The following is a 14,143-nucleotide window of genomic DNA, read 5'->3' as shown; positions in this document are numbered from 1 at the left end:
CGCGGGCAGACACAGATAATGTGTGCGAGTGTCTCGTCGATGTCACATGTGTCGCACGTAGGGCTGTTGGCCATTCCTATGAGGAAATCATAAGCGTTTGTAAAGGCAACGCCTAGCCACAGACGGTAGAGCATGGTCTGTTCACGTCGGGGTAATCCAGGCGGGAGGTGCATCCGTATGTCCGGAGACAACGAATGCGACCGACACATCGTGAAAACATTCGAGTCCCACAGAGGCTAAGTACACTATACATCCACACAAGCCACAGGATTACAACTTCCTGCCACCCGAAGACGAACGGTCTTACAGAGTGGCTGAACAAGGCCCTCGTCGACAACCTAGCAATGTGCGTCGACGTCACGCACAAGACGTAGGATGCCGTCCTGCCGTACTTTACCTTCGCTTATAACACGGCAGTGCAAGAAACAACGCAAATCACGTCGTTCAGGTTGGTTTACGGAAAGAGCGCGACGATGACTCTCGACGCTGTGCTGCCACATGTCACGGACAAAGAGAATGTCGACGTCACCACCTATCTACAGCCCTTCGAAGAAGCCTGACAACTCGGCCGCATGCGCATCAAAAATCAGAAGAGGACCGACAGGCAGCAGTACAATCTTCGGCAACGCTACGTGTAATATCAGCCCGGGGAGCGTGTTTGTGTCCGGACTTGGATACGCGGACGAGGACCTCACGAGAGTATGTTAAGATGCTGATTGGGACCCTACAAAATCGTCCTACATTTTGTGGATTCGAGTATGAGGTCGTGCCGGATGACATTTCGCAATCACAGCGGCGCCGCGCAGGACCTGAAGTTGTCCACGGGGTGCGTCTTAAGCCTTTCTACGCCCGTTTACGAAATTCCGGACTTCATTTCTGTGTTGCTTTGTTGCTGCTTTCTTTTATTATGTGTGGCTTTCTTTTCACTTTCGTATCTGGCTGCAGCATCGGGACGATGCTTTTTAAGAGGATGGCATTCACACGTGCCTTATGTCGATCTGCAATTTTCTCATTGACGGTTTTCATCTAACTATAATATTTGAGAAGTTCAGTAATTATTTAAGACTAATCATCTAATTAGGCAGAATGCAAAAAGAAAGTTTGAGTATGTCCATGTGACGGCAAACAACATTACTTTTGTTTTGTCTAGCTACGAACTTTATGGATATATTTAAACAATGGCTAAATTTAGCGGGGACACCCTGTATATTCACAATTAGCGGCATTTTCCCGTTACGTAATTGATGTCGTGCAGCAAAATAAGTCACATTTATTCGTGACACGCACATCCTCATGGTAAATTACATGCTAATCAAGAACTTATCAAATTGAAGCGGTAGTGCGCATCGGCTCTTTAGGATCCGCCCAAATCAAACCTAAAGGTGCCATAAATAAGCGCCGACGAATTCGAAGATCAAGTATTATTAGTAGTCTTAAAGAAAATCAAGTCTTAAAGTAAAATCGTCTTAAGGTAGTGTTATCAGCTCATATATCTGCTGCAAGCATTTCATCGGTGAAAATGATTTCTGATTGAAATCCTCTTTACCCAGCCCGGCACATGGCGAGCCTGTTCCTCCTTCACAATTTTCATTATTATTCATTTAACCGCGCAGCCTATGCTCCACCGCCTGCTTGCTATCTCGGCACACCGACTCATCTTTCACCAGCTACGCTCGCGTGCGCAGGCACAATATGGTTTTTGTTGCAAATTTCTTTTAAGACAGCTACTTAACGGGACGACCTTCCCCTGCACTTCACCGCCATTACGTTCCTACATAGCCGTTTTAAAAATATTCATATAAAATCACATTTTAAGTTGAAGACTTTTTAATTTGACAAGTTTTTCTGCATACTTTGCGCATACCACGCTTTCTGCCATAATGTTTTTTTTTTTGGGGGGGGGGGGGGGAGGGTGAGGGTATTTGTTGGGCATTTCAAGTAATAAAATTAACTGAAACATTGGGAAAAATTATCTGCGTATACCACTTTTGCCTAATACATCCTGAGTTGCTCGTCTCACGAAAAACATGGCTCTTGCAGTTCAATACGGTCCAATATATTTAAAATCTAAAAAAAATCCACTATTATTAACCATAGTAGGACGCAAAAGCAACACGTGAAACAAAAAATAATAACTTACCTTCTGGTACCTTCCGCGAAGGCGAGGCTCCTTAAATGTAAAGAGAACGTCAATTCTCAATTACACTCCTAGTTGTGATCAACCGTAGTTTACTCCTTGCTACATAGAGCAAGGAATTGTATTTCTGTTTCAATTTCAATCTGCTAGCGGTCTGTTTAAGTCCTTTGTTAGCAGGGACGGTATATTTTGAGTCCAAAAAGACAGGATTTGAAGCAGAGTAAACGAAATGGATGTTTTCAAGTTAGTTTATGTGATAGAAGAGAAGGAAAGAAGATGCATAAAAAGGAAAGGATAAAAACCATGACAAGTTCTGGTTGGTTAGCGTGCATTGTAGAATGCTGTATGATAAGAATAAAGCACATAATGGGCGTGGACAACTCAGCACTAACCGGAAATCTTCTCAAAATATTTTATGCATTCGGAAACCTTTGAAGTTATAGCACCGTTGCTTTGCCTTCTGCGCAGGGCTCCTCATCGATCAGCGTCCCTGAACCTTTTTCTTTCGGCAGAGAATAATTGGCCGTTCTGTCAAACGTTGCTTCCTACATTTGCGTCTAGTCAATCCCGTCTCATCAACATGGACCGACACGCATGTACAAATGAGTTGTTGCCGGTGCATGTGGGGCTCTCAAGAATGTTAATAATGAATGCCTAGCAGCTATGAAATGTGACGCTGAACCACAAATGGTGCAACATGGACACAGTTGTTGGAACAGAGGTGATATATGTAGTACTATATCAAAGTTCAGGAACAGACAGTACGCTGTGAAAGCATTTAAGGTCGACTGGAGTAATACGTAATTACAAGCCATCGATTGTATGAACTTATGAACTTCAGGTTCATAAGAGCGAACTCGAAACGGACCAGCCACTGTCACGGGAATATCTGGAAGGTATGTCAGCGAAGTCCTACCCACTGACCGCATTGCCACGAAGCACCAAGAGAAAGTGTGGTGCATCACTTAATCTAGATGGGGTGGCGAATTTGCCGACTATATGAGACTAGCTGCTGAATGGGTTCATTGGTGATCCCACTTCGTATACTATAAATCACCGCAGTAGATTAGCGGATGCTAGACTTTTAGGATGGCTCCTGCCAGGTCAATTCAATCTCAACACGGCGTGAAAGAAGTTGTGCATGTGCTCCAAAGCAGCGACACAATATATGCAACTTCGTTACGGTAGACATCCCAAAAATGATGGTTGCTATATCGCTGCATAGCTGTTGAGCTTCCCCGAATCTTTCCTGTAGACGTGCTGCGGCTTTTGCGCGCGTCATAAAGTTACTTTGGCATTGCTTGCTGAGACATTTTCAACGTCGCTCCAGATTCCTCATTGATACAAGGAATAACTAGTTCCTTGCATGGGAGGTAGATGTAGACATTCTAAATGTGCTGGCTGCTATGTAGCAGGCATATATTTTGCGCATGCTAATGCGGTCTCATTGCTGACGTGCACGGAAAGCAGTATAATTGAAGAGTTAGGCCCGGTTGTCTGCTCTGAGGGACGCAGAGCAGTGGCCAATGTCGCACACTGAAGAGGCATTTTCACTAAGCTTGCATACGTTTTTCGGCTGACATATTGCAATCTCGGCAGGGATTCGTGCCGCTGGCACTTGCGAAAATGGATATGCTATAATACGATGACCAAAGATAGCCCATTACATAGTTACAGTATCTATTGCGCTTATGCATCCTACGACTTGCCGCCAAGAAATGCGCGAAGGTCCAGCAGAGCTGTCAACCCCTCGGTCAAGCAAAAGAGGCAAGGGTTCCATGACAAGGGCCTATCGATGGTGACACCACAGAATTTCAGAGTACCTACGTAGGGTATTGCATGGTCATAAGTCCGCACATTGTATGTGTTCCTACTCTGCTAATAAATGCAATCAGTGAAAAGTTTTTGGCTGAAGGATCCGGGCCTTGCCTTTCTAGGTGTGTTGCTGCCGCCCTTGCAGCCTTCGCATATCATGCCCGGTCTTATAAGCGTGACTCTCATTACGAACATGCGAGCATGCTCAGGAAATATACAGAGTTTGTACAAAAGATTGAATTGTAGGGCTGTGTACTTGGCAACACCAAAAATGATGAGAATTGCAGTTATTAGGCTATCACCTTCTTCAAGGAGAAATTTTCTCACACATAGCTACCGGCCCTGAAAAGTACTCTACTACTGATGCGAGCAGCTTTCATGGCACCGATAATTTCCTGATAATATGAATATTGCTTTAGGCTTCTTTAACATAAACAAGTCATATTTCAGAGCATCGTTTCACATATGTTGTGTACAGACGTCATTAGAATAAAGCTCACGATGGCAATGTTAACAGCCGTGCCTAAAGCCAGCGAGAACTTCTACATATACCTTAAATATCTTGAGGTACCATTCCACGAGTGTCAAGTCTTCGAGAACGCTACTGGCTTGTGCTGAGCCAGTACCGCTACTGGCTACTGCTAACCGCTACTGGCTTGTGCTTGTGTTGTGATGACAATTGAAGGGAGATTTGCCAAGCCGGAACTGTAGGGCCAGGTTACAGTATACGTATGTGTTGGAGGATGAAAGTAATCACGCCCTGCTTCACTGCAGATTCGTGGCACTTAGAATCGGGTTTTCAATCATAGTGCAAGTGATAGCACGAGGGTCGGGTGGCTAAACCCGTCGAATGCGGAATACAGCTTTTCCATGGATGAAGAGCGGTCGATACAGCCGATTCTGTGAGCGAAGGGCAGCAACAGAGTTAATATACTGGAACGCCCGTAACCAGCTGTTCTTTGCGTACGGTTGATTGCGCTACTCACTGCCACCGTGTAACACGGGGGCTAAGGGCACCTCAAGCTGCTTCACTGTAGCTTTTATCTTAGCCCCCGTCAATGTATTTTAGCAATGGAAACAAATAAAGAAAGAAAGAAAGTTACAAGACGTCCATGCAACCCTGAAGAGTTTTTTTTTTATTTTGTAGCCTATCTCAGGTAGTGAGCTCAATTTGATCATTTGTATGTTTGCTGCAGACACCTGCGGATCGCTTGAAAGCGCTTCAGTTTCGCCTTGGTATTTGTTCGTTTTCGAGATGGCTAAAATGAGCGCACGCGACACAGCTAGAACGTCAAATTCGGGCGTTTGGGTTTATTTATTTATTTGTTATGGTGATGACAAATATAATGACACTCCAGGACCATTTCCGCCCTCGGCGTCGCCGTGATATTCCGTAGAAATTTCACCTGACAGGAAGGGGCGCCCACCTAGAAGCTACAACCCCTCGGCAATGGAAGATGTCCAATTAATGGCGTCACACGGCCTACCCATCCCGATGTTAGATAAAATCCGGGTATTAGGAATGGTGACCTAACACAAGGGAGGCAATGGCGAAGCACTTCGCAAGATAACGGCAAAGGCCACCAACACGATGCAGCTCATTCGACGCATCACCAACAAACACGCGGGCATGCGCGAAGGCAGCGTCATACGACTCATACAAGCCTTCGTCATTTCTCAATGAAAGTACACGGCAGCGTTTCACAACTGGACGGTAGCGGAAAGAAACAAGCTCAACGCCCTCATACGCAAGGCGTAAAAATGTCCGTTGGGACTTGCGCCCGCAGTCAGCACCACCAAGCTCTTAGAACTAGGCCTACACAATACGTTCGAGGATCTCGTGGCGGCGCAACAGGTGGCCCAATTCGAGCGCCTATCCAAGACCCGCACTGGCAGACACGTGCTCGAAAAGCTCGGCATCACGTACCACACGCAACACGGCATAAAAGTAGAAATTCCTAGAACCATACGCGAACAATTATACGTACCCACATTGCCTCGCAGCATGCACCGCCAACACCACAGGGGGAGACGTAAAGCCAGGGCACAACACATGTACCAAAGTTACTCCAACAACAAGGACGCGGTCTTCACCGGTGCAGCCCGTTATCGAGACAGGAAGAGTTTCGTGGCGGCAGTTACTAGCCACTGAGGCAACCACCTCACGAGCGTCACCGTGAACACAGCACATGCCGAAGCGGCAAAGGAAGCGGCCATAGCACTGGCCCCTGCGATTCGCAAACGGCAATTCGCAATTTTGCAAATGGGCGCATCTCGCAAGAGGCGTATTACATACTTTAGTGACATCCCATACACCAGAAAGAGGCCGACTTCGATAACCGAAAGCACTTGCTATAGATCCCGGCACACACTGGATTGAGCCCCCCCAACGAAGCGGCTCACCGCGTTGCTCGAGGCTTCACTCACCGAGCATCATCGGAGGAAGAGCCCCCGTGGGGTACTGCAAATGTCTTGGCGTGGGAGGATCGTTTGACCAGGTTCCGCGACATCACGACACACTACCAGTTACAAAGACGCGTATACCCATTCCCTCACGCTTGGGTAGACAAGATGCGAGCAGTACAAGAGAAGATGCGAGCAGTACACTTCAGACAATTACAAACAGATTCTTACAGAAACCCCAGACTGATGTACGCCATATATCCAGGCATGTGCCCTACAAACCGATGCACATCGTGTGGCGAGCTTGCCACACTTATTCACATGTTATGGGAATGTCAGCACTTAACAAACAAGTCGGGCAATGCCGACCCCTCCGTCTCTTCCTCCGCCAGCCTCCGCTCGCGCTGGAAGGCCGCACTGCTCAGCTCGAACCTGACAGCACAACTCTGGACCGTCCAGCGAGCCGAGGAAGCCGCTTCGAGACAAGGTCTCGGAACCGCGCCCGCGGCAGGTGCCCAGACCCACTAAGAAAACGCCGGACTCAAATGTTATTGATTTAAAGATAAAGTTTACGCTCTCTCTCATCTGCGGTAACATGGTCACCGCGCGCCGTATGCCGTATCTGCGAGTGAAAGAGCGTGATGGTGAGCTGACGGCCTTGACTCCATCTCGCGCGTGCAAGAAAGGAAAGAGCGGAGCAAGCGTGCCGCCTTCCGTCGCGCTCAAAGCACCGGGGAAGGCGAGGGAGGGGAGAGGTGTTCCATTCCGGCGGCCACTGTGTTTGGTACGGCCTCGCGGGCTCTCTTTGAAGACGATCTGTGATGGGATAATATTGGTATGTCGACGGCTTAGAGCTTCGTGTGCTTGGCTTTCTCGGCGCTATTTGCGTTGAAGCGATAGGTAGCGCCCCGGTAGCATGTCACGGTGATGTTCCGCAAAGTCCAAGGCTCATGACACCGTCGCCGCGCGTCGTATGCTGTATGTGCGAGTAGACGCGTGCAAAGGTGAGCCGACGATCGCGGCTCATTCTCGCGTGCGCAAATCTGGAAAACTTGGAGGAAGCGCGTTGTCTTCCGTCGGAGGTAAGTTCCGGGGGTCGGAAGGTAGGGACCAATGGCGTTGTACATCGGCATTTATTGCGCACCGCCCGGGCTCCATCTTGAAAGCGATCTGCTTTGGAGACAAGAGTCGAGGTGGGCAGATGGCTCGTAGCTGTGCGTGTGCGGTGTTCTCGGCACTCAGTTTGCCTTGAAGCGTTAGACAGCACGAAGATCACTTCGCTCACTGATGCTGCGGTCACGCTTCCTAACCCAGCGTTTTGGCAGGAGCGTCCGCGGTCATGGAGTGTGAGGTATGCATTTTGCTTGTGCGCGCTGACACAATGATTGTCAATTTACTTAGCTATCGAGCGTTTACAAGTTATAGGGGCGATAAACTTACTATCATTACTTATTGTCGCTGTGTATTGATTTGTTTTCGCAATGGATGAATCGCCTTTCAGGTGAAACAGCCACTTTATTTATTCATTCATTTTTAATCATTGAGTTCTGCAAATGCACGATTAAAAAGGTAAAAAGTTATCAAATTATTGGCGGGATTGAGCTGTACAATAACTTCACTGATGTGCTTGAATTCAGCGGAATTGGCTAGTTGCAGGCCGGCGCGTGAGAGACATTCCTAGTTCTTGTTTGTGCGTACGAAAAATTTACCGGCGTAAATGACACTCCTTCATGCAAAATTTGAGTGGAGCTCTATACATGCATCATTTTGCGATATATTGGTTGGCGCGGACAGTCAGTCTGGTGTGGCACGTTGGTAACGGGGCACAATGTGGCGCGACTGCCTCACGAATCAGGAGATCGCGAGATGCAGGGGGTGGATGACGCGTAGGCACGATTCACAACATCCGCCGCAGACAGACCTCCAATACGATGTGTGCTACTACGGCGCCATCTCGTAGCCATCGTCGCCGCGTAGCTTGCTTCAACGTTACTAGACTAGCTTCAGTTTTAAAACTCGGCGCCGTTGCGCGGAACCGCAAACCGCCCGCGCCTTCGTGGCGCTGCAGTCGCACCCGGCTTCACTTCCTCACTAGCCGGCTACGCGGGCGGGCCGGACTAAGCACGCGGTGCAGCGTTGGTGTATTCTGAGGTTCGTTGTTGACGGCGAATTTCAGCAAGCATGTCATCCTTGGAACTGTAGCCTTCGCTGAGTTTCTTAAGAATATCAGCTGACGATGCCGATGTGCTGCGTACCTGGCTGCATAGGCCGCTATCGGAACGATGTCAACAGTTTGGCGCACCACTTTTTCTGTGCTCCCAGCAATGCGACGCTTCGCTCGGCGGGAAAAAGAGCGATTCCTCGTGCCGACCGGGAACAGTTGTTGTTGTTGTAACCTGTGATGCGTGTGGCTCCTACCCACGATGGGGCATTGGCCAAGCAATGGGTGGATTATTCTAAATTATTATGGAGCATAAATTTCCTAATAGCTATTGAAGTTGAATTGAATAGTGCAGAATTACCTGTTAAATAAAATCAGGTAGGTCATATTGAATGAGTAATAATTAATTTAATAGTAAAAACAAAAGAAAGGAATTTAACAGGGCATCCGTTTAGATTCCGTAAGGAATGTTCCGACAGCCAAGCATGCATCCCTGTGGCTGAATCCCAAAGTGGACGCTCCGAACGAAAGAAGACCGGGAACACTCTGCGAATCAACGGCACGCGCTCGTGCCACTGCTCCCGCGTTCGTCGTCGTCTTGCACAGCTGGCTGCATGGCCGTTCATCTTTCCAGCGTAGAATTTCGCTTCACTTCTGTCGTCGTAATGGGGAGGCCGCATTTACGGGGGTATGAGCCATTGCTTAAGGGAGTATGAGCCACTCATGGTCTTACGTAACGGAAAGATTTAATTTTGAAGAAATTTAATTTTAACGAATCACAAGCGGCAAATCGCAGGCGATGGCTGCTAACCACGCCGCCGAGCAAACTCGAGACATCGAACGCAAGCGACAACTGCGGACTGCGGGCATACCATCAGTGACATCGTTCTCTCTCGCAGCCGATTGTGTGTGTAACCTCATAACTTAGAAATACTTTAATGAACCCTCGGGATCAACCCAGTGCTAAACACAGGGGCCGCACATTTCAGCTTCGCTGATTAAGCATCTTGACGGAATGAAACATCCGGCTTCCTTTCTTTTTGTGTGTGTGTGTTTGTGTGTGTGTGTGTGTGTGTGTGTGTGCGTGTGTGTGTGTTTGTGGCTTGTGTGTACAAAGACCGACCTCATCTTTCTTTTTGTAGCGCTTCTTTGGCGTGGTGACAAGCTTCGGTGGGGATGAAGATCATCCTAAAATCACGCACTTTGGCCAGATATTCAGGCTCCTGAGCCTAAACTGCGCGAAACGTTAAGACGACAGGAAGAAACACACGACATTTACAGACGCAGCTTCTGCGCTTCGCTGTATGCGTTTCTTCCTTTCGTGCAGTTTACCCTTCTTTCAGTATTAACGAACTGGTGCGATAAATCTTATTTCTGTAGGTGGATATCGCTTTCTCGTGGTCTCACTAATTTGGACAAGGGGAACGCCAGCGAGCGTGAAACACGCACCAATGGCGGCCCTTCCGCACGAGCTCAAGGCTGTGACGAGGCGTCTGCAGTGGAGCCCGATGGAACAGCGTTGCCCTCTGGCGGCTGTCACAGAAGTGGCGACAGCGGCTGTAAGCGCGCGGGCGGGGAGTTTTACAACTGAAGCTAGTCTAGTAACGTTGGCCTGCTTAGCGCGGCACTATGATTTTCTTCTCACGCTTTCACCATACCCTCCTTCTGCGCTTTTCGCCTTATGGTTGCGCTGCACTCTCCTCCTAGGCCTTCTTCCTCCCGCCGCTCTCCGCTATTGCCTTCTTTAATCTTTCGCTGTCCTCGTTCGCTCAGTTACGCCGCCGCTAGCCGCAGGAACGGGTGGCTTAGAGGGGCGCTCTACTACAAGTACGAGAGTGGGCTGAAGTGCGTGCATGAGGCAGGTCAACAATCTGTGCATGGCTTGTGCGGTATGACGTGTGTTGAGCTGGCCGGATGATAGCGTTGGTGAGCAGCATCGAGTGGTACAAGTTATGAGACTAAGCCGCTAAGTTTCGCGTCTAGATTCCAACTTCAGAAGGTTAGCTCGCAATTTAATGGTAGTGACAATAAAATGCAGCTGCACGTAGGAAAAAAGCATTACTACTCGGTTCTGTAGGAATTCAATACCTCTTGGTAAGTTTGGCTGACGCGGATTCTTAATCGGTGTATACGTATTCTAGTCTTGGATGTAAGTGTTCAATGAGGTAAGATTCGTAGTGGCAGGGCGGCAAGACGTAACTCTTATCATTAGACCCTCTAGTGGTGTGAGCTCGTGATTTAAGACCGTGCGATATTATCAGACCAAGGTACACACATGTGCATTCTGCAATCATTGGACAGCTGCCGATAAAATAACCACGCGAGCACGATGACCCATGAGCACGATGACACAATAATGACTCTACCATGAAGACGATGCATTGACTGCAACGAAGTAACGAAGAAGGAATGACGTGGATGGAATGACAAAGGTGATATGACGACGATAGTATGAAGATAATTAGATGATGATTTTGAAATGATGGTGGTAAAATGACTGAAGCATGACGATGACGGCATGAGAACGATGTGATGGAGTGGGATGAATGACGACGATGGCGTGACCACGACATGACGATGGCTGTACGACGATGAATGCTTGACAAGTACAGTCTCACGACGACGCAATGATGATGATGAGATGATAATGGCGGCCTAATCACGATTCAGTGAAGACCGTATTACGATATGCTCAAGCAATGCTCAAGAAACGAGCCACCGCGAGAACGACGACGAAGTTGGTCGGTGCGCTTGGCGCGAGCGAGTGTCAGCCTGGCTCCCGTGTAAATAGCCTGTAAATAGCCTCTTCTGTCTGTGTCTTTCCACACGCAACATTCTGGTGGAGGTCAGCGATGCCCGTCCTCACCACGGAACTCAGAAGTGGTCGGCACACCGAGCTTGTCACCATGCCTCCCGGTGACGCGCCCACCTCTGCAACGGCTTCGGCATGTCCCCCTGCTCCAATCGTCACGGTCGCCCCACATCGCGACCCAGGCGTGTTCTCTGGCCTGAAGGGCCAGGATGTTGACGACTGGATCAAACTCTATGAACACGCCAGTGCTAATACCAGGTGGGACCCAACGATTATGCTCGCCAATGTCATCTTTTATCTCGGTGGCACCCCACGCGTGTGGCACCAAACGCATGACGACGAGTTAACAAGTTGGGAAAATTTCGAAGAGAAGCTACGAGAACTGTTCGGCGACCCCATTGGGCGCAAGGCTGCCGCGAGAAAGGCTCTTGCGTCTCCTGTACAGTCATCTACGGAGCCGTACGTGTCCTACATCCTCGACGTCATAGCTCTATGCCGCAAAGCTGATGATGGTATGTCCGAAGCCGATAAAGTGTCACATATTCTATAAGGCATCGCCGACGACGCTTTCAATTTGCTTGTTTTCGGCATCGTCTCGACTATCGACGCTATCATCAAAGAATGCCGTCGCCTTGAGCAAGCTAAGAGCCGCCGTATTACACACCACATCACACGGCTACCCAACACTGCTGCTACGTCGACATGTGAGGGTCGACCACGTGAGACCACCGCCTGTGATGACGTCACCAGTATTGTTCACCGCGAACTCGAGGCCACCTGTTCGCCAGCTTTCTCCACGACGCCTCTCGATCCGCCAGCAGCCACCATTGCGATGATCCAGGCCGTTGTCCGACAGGAATTTGAAAGCATGGGTCTGAACACCGTGTGTTGCACGTCTCGACCCAGCGCTCCCCAGTTATCTAGCGGCCCTCCTCGTCCCGGCAGTCTTTTTCTGCCACATCTCGCCGCAACCCGTCGGAATGGCGTACACCTGATGACAGGCCTATCTGCTTCCACTGCTGTCGCATCGGCCACGTCGCCCGTCACTGCCGCCACTGATGGCCACCACATCCTTGGACTTACGCCCCCACTTATTCCCGCACCTTTGAACCTTCCGTTCCCTATACCAGCCGTCATGAATCCACTGCCACTGATGCTCCTGCTCCGAACCTTCGGTACAGCCGCTCGCCCTCACCTCGACGCCATCAGTCTCGTTCGCCCCAACCCCATCGCTTCTCTTCGCCGCCTATCGCCTCCCTGATCCAGCCGGAAAACTAGGCACTGCAGCTTCTGGAGGTGAAGCTGCATTATCGACCCTGCCCTCAAATCCTCTCCTCACGTTACCCACAAACCGGAACCTTCTTGACGTTGACGTTGACGGCTATCCTGTCACGGCACTCATCGATACAGGAGCACACCTTTCAATTATGAGTGCTGCCTTCCGACGACGACTCAAAAAGCTCCTCATCCCAGCGTCGGCCCGCGTCGTGCGCGTTGCGGATGGCGGTACTGTGCCTATCATTGGCATGTGTACGGCACGCGTCAGCATCGCCGGCCGCCACACTCCTGTCCTCTTCAGCGTCATTGCTCATTGCCCCCATGACCTCATTCTCGGCCTCGATTTTCTCTCCGCACATTCTGCTCTTATTGACTGCTCTTCCGGTATCCTTCGCCTTGAGTTGCCGATGCTCGCAGAACCTTCTGATGCACCCCACTGCCGCTTACGTCCCACCGGTTTTCTTCGCCTGCAGCCAAAGTCAATAGCCTACATTGAACTGTTGTCTTTCCCACCAGTTCCTGATGGCGAGTACCTCGTCACTCCACTGCGCGACATTCCAATAAGGTATGACGTTACAGTGCCTCACAGTATACTTAATATTACTGGGAACCACACTCGAATGCCTGTCTGTTACTTTGGATTGGCAAAGCAAATTCTACCGCAAGGTGTTTGCCTTGCCACCGTTTATTGTCTCGGCAACCAATACGTGGCAGCGTTATCGACCGATGATTCTCGCGAGCTTAGCAGGCCCCTCGCGCGAGCCTCGGGTGCCGATCCCAATATAAAGAAAATGGTTGCGACGAACCTGTCCTCGGCGCAGGCTGAAGAGCTTTGCCAAGTATTATCGTCCTACCGAGATATTTTCGACATCGACCATCGCCCTTTAGACCAGATGCTCGCGGTCAAGCATCGTATCCTTACAGGTGATGCTACGCCTATTCACCGACGACCGTATCGAGTTTCAGCGTCAGAACGCCGAGTAATTCAAAACGAAGTCAACAAAATGCTCGATAAAAACATCATTGAGCCTTTATCGAGTCCCTGGGCGTCACCTGGGGTGTTGCTTAAGAAGGACGGCACGTGGCGCTTCTGTGTAGACTACCGTCATCTGAACAACATTACTAAGAAGGACGTCTACCCGCTCCCACGTATAGACGACGCCCTTGACTGCCTGCACCGTTCCAGCTATTTCTCGTCTAATGATCTTCGTTCGGGATACTGGCAGATTGCTGTTGACGATATGGACCGAGAAAAAACCACGTTAATCACACCTGATGGCCTATACCAATTTAAAGTAATGCCGTTTGGATTATGCAACGCCCCTGCCACCTTCGAGCGTATGATGGACTCCTTGCTCCAAGATTTCAAATGGTCCACATGCCTCTGCTACCTCGACGACGTCATCGTCTTCTCGCCAACGTTCGACACTCACCTTGAACGTCTCACAACTATACTTGATGTATTTCGACAGGCGAAGCTGCAACTTAACTCATCCAAATGTCGTTTTGGCCACCGGCAAATTACTCTTCTGGGCCA

Source organism: Dermacentor andersoni, unplaced genomic scaffold (assembly GCF_023375885.2).
Source record: "Dermacentor andersoni unplaced genomic scaffold, qqDerAnde1_hic_scaffold ctg00000039.1, whole genome shotgun sequence".
Taxonomy (NCBI): Eukaryota; Metazoa; Arthropoda; class Arachnida; order Ixodida; family Ixodidae; genus Dermacentor; species Dermacentor andersoni.
Note: the sequence above shows the minus strand (reverse complement) of the source record.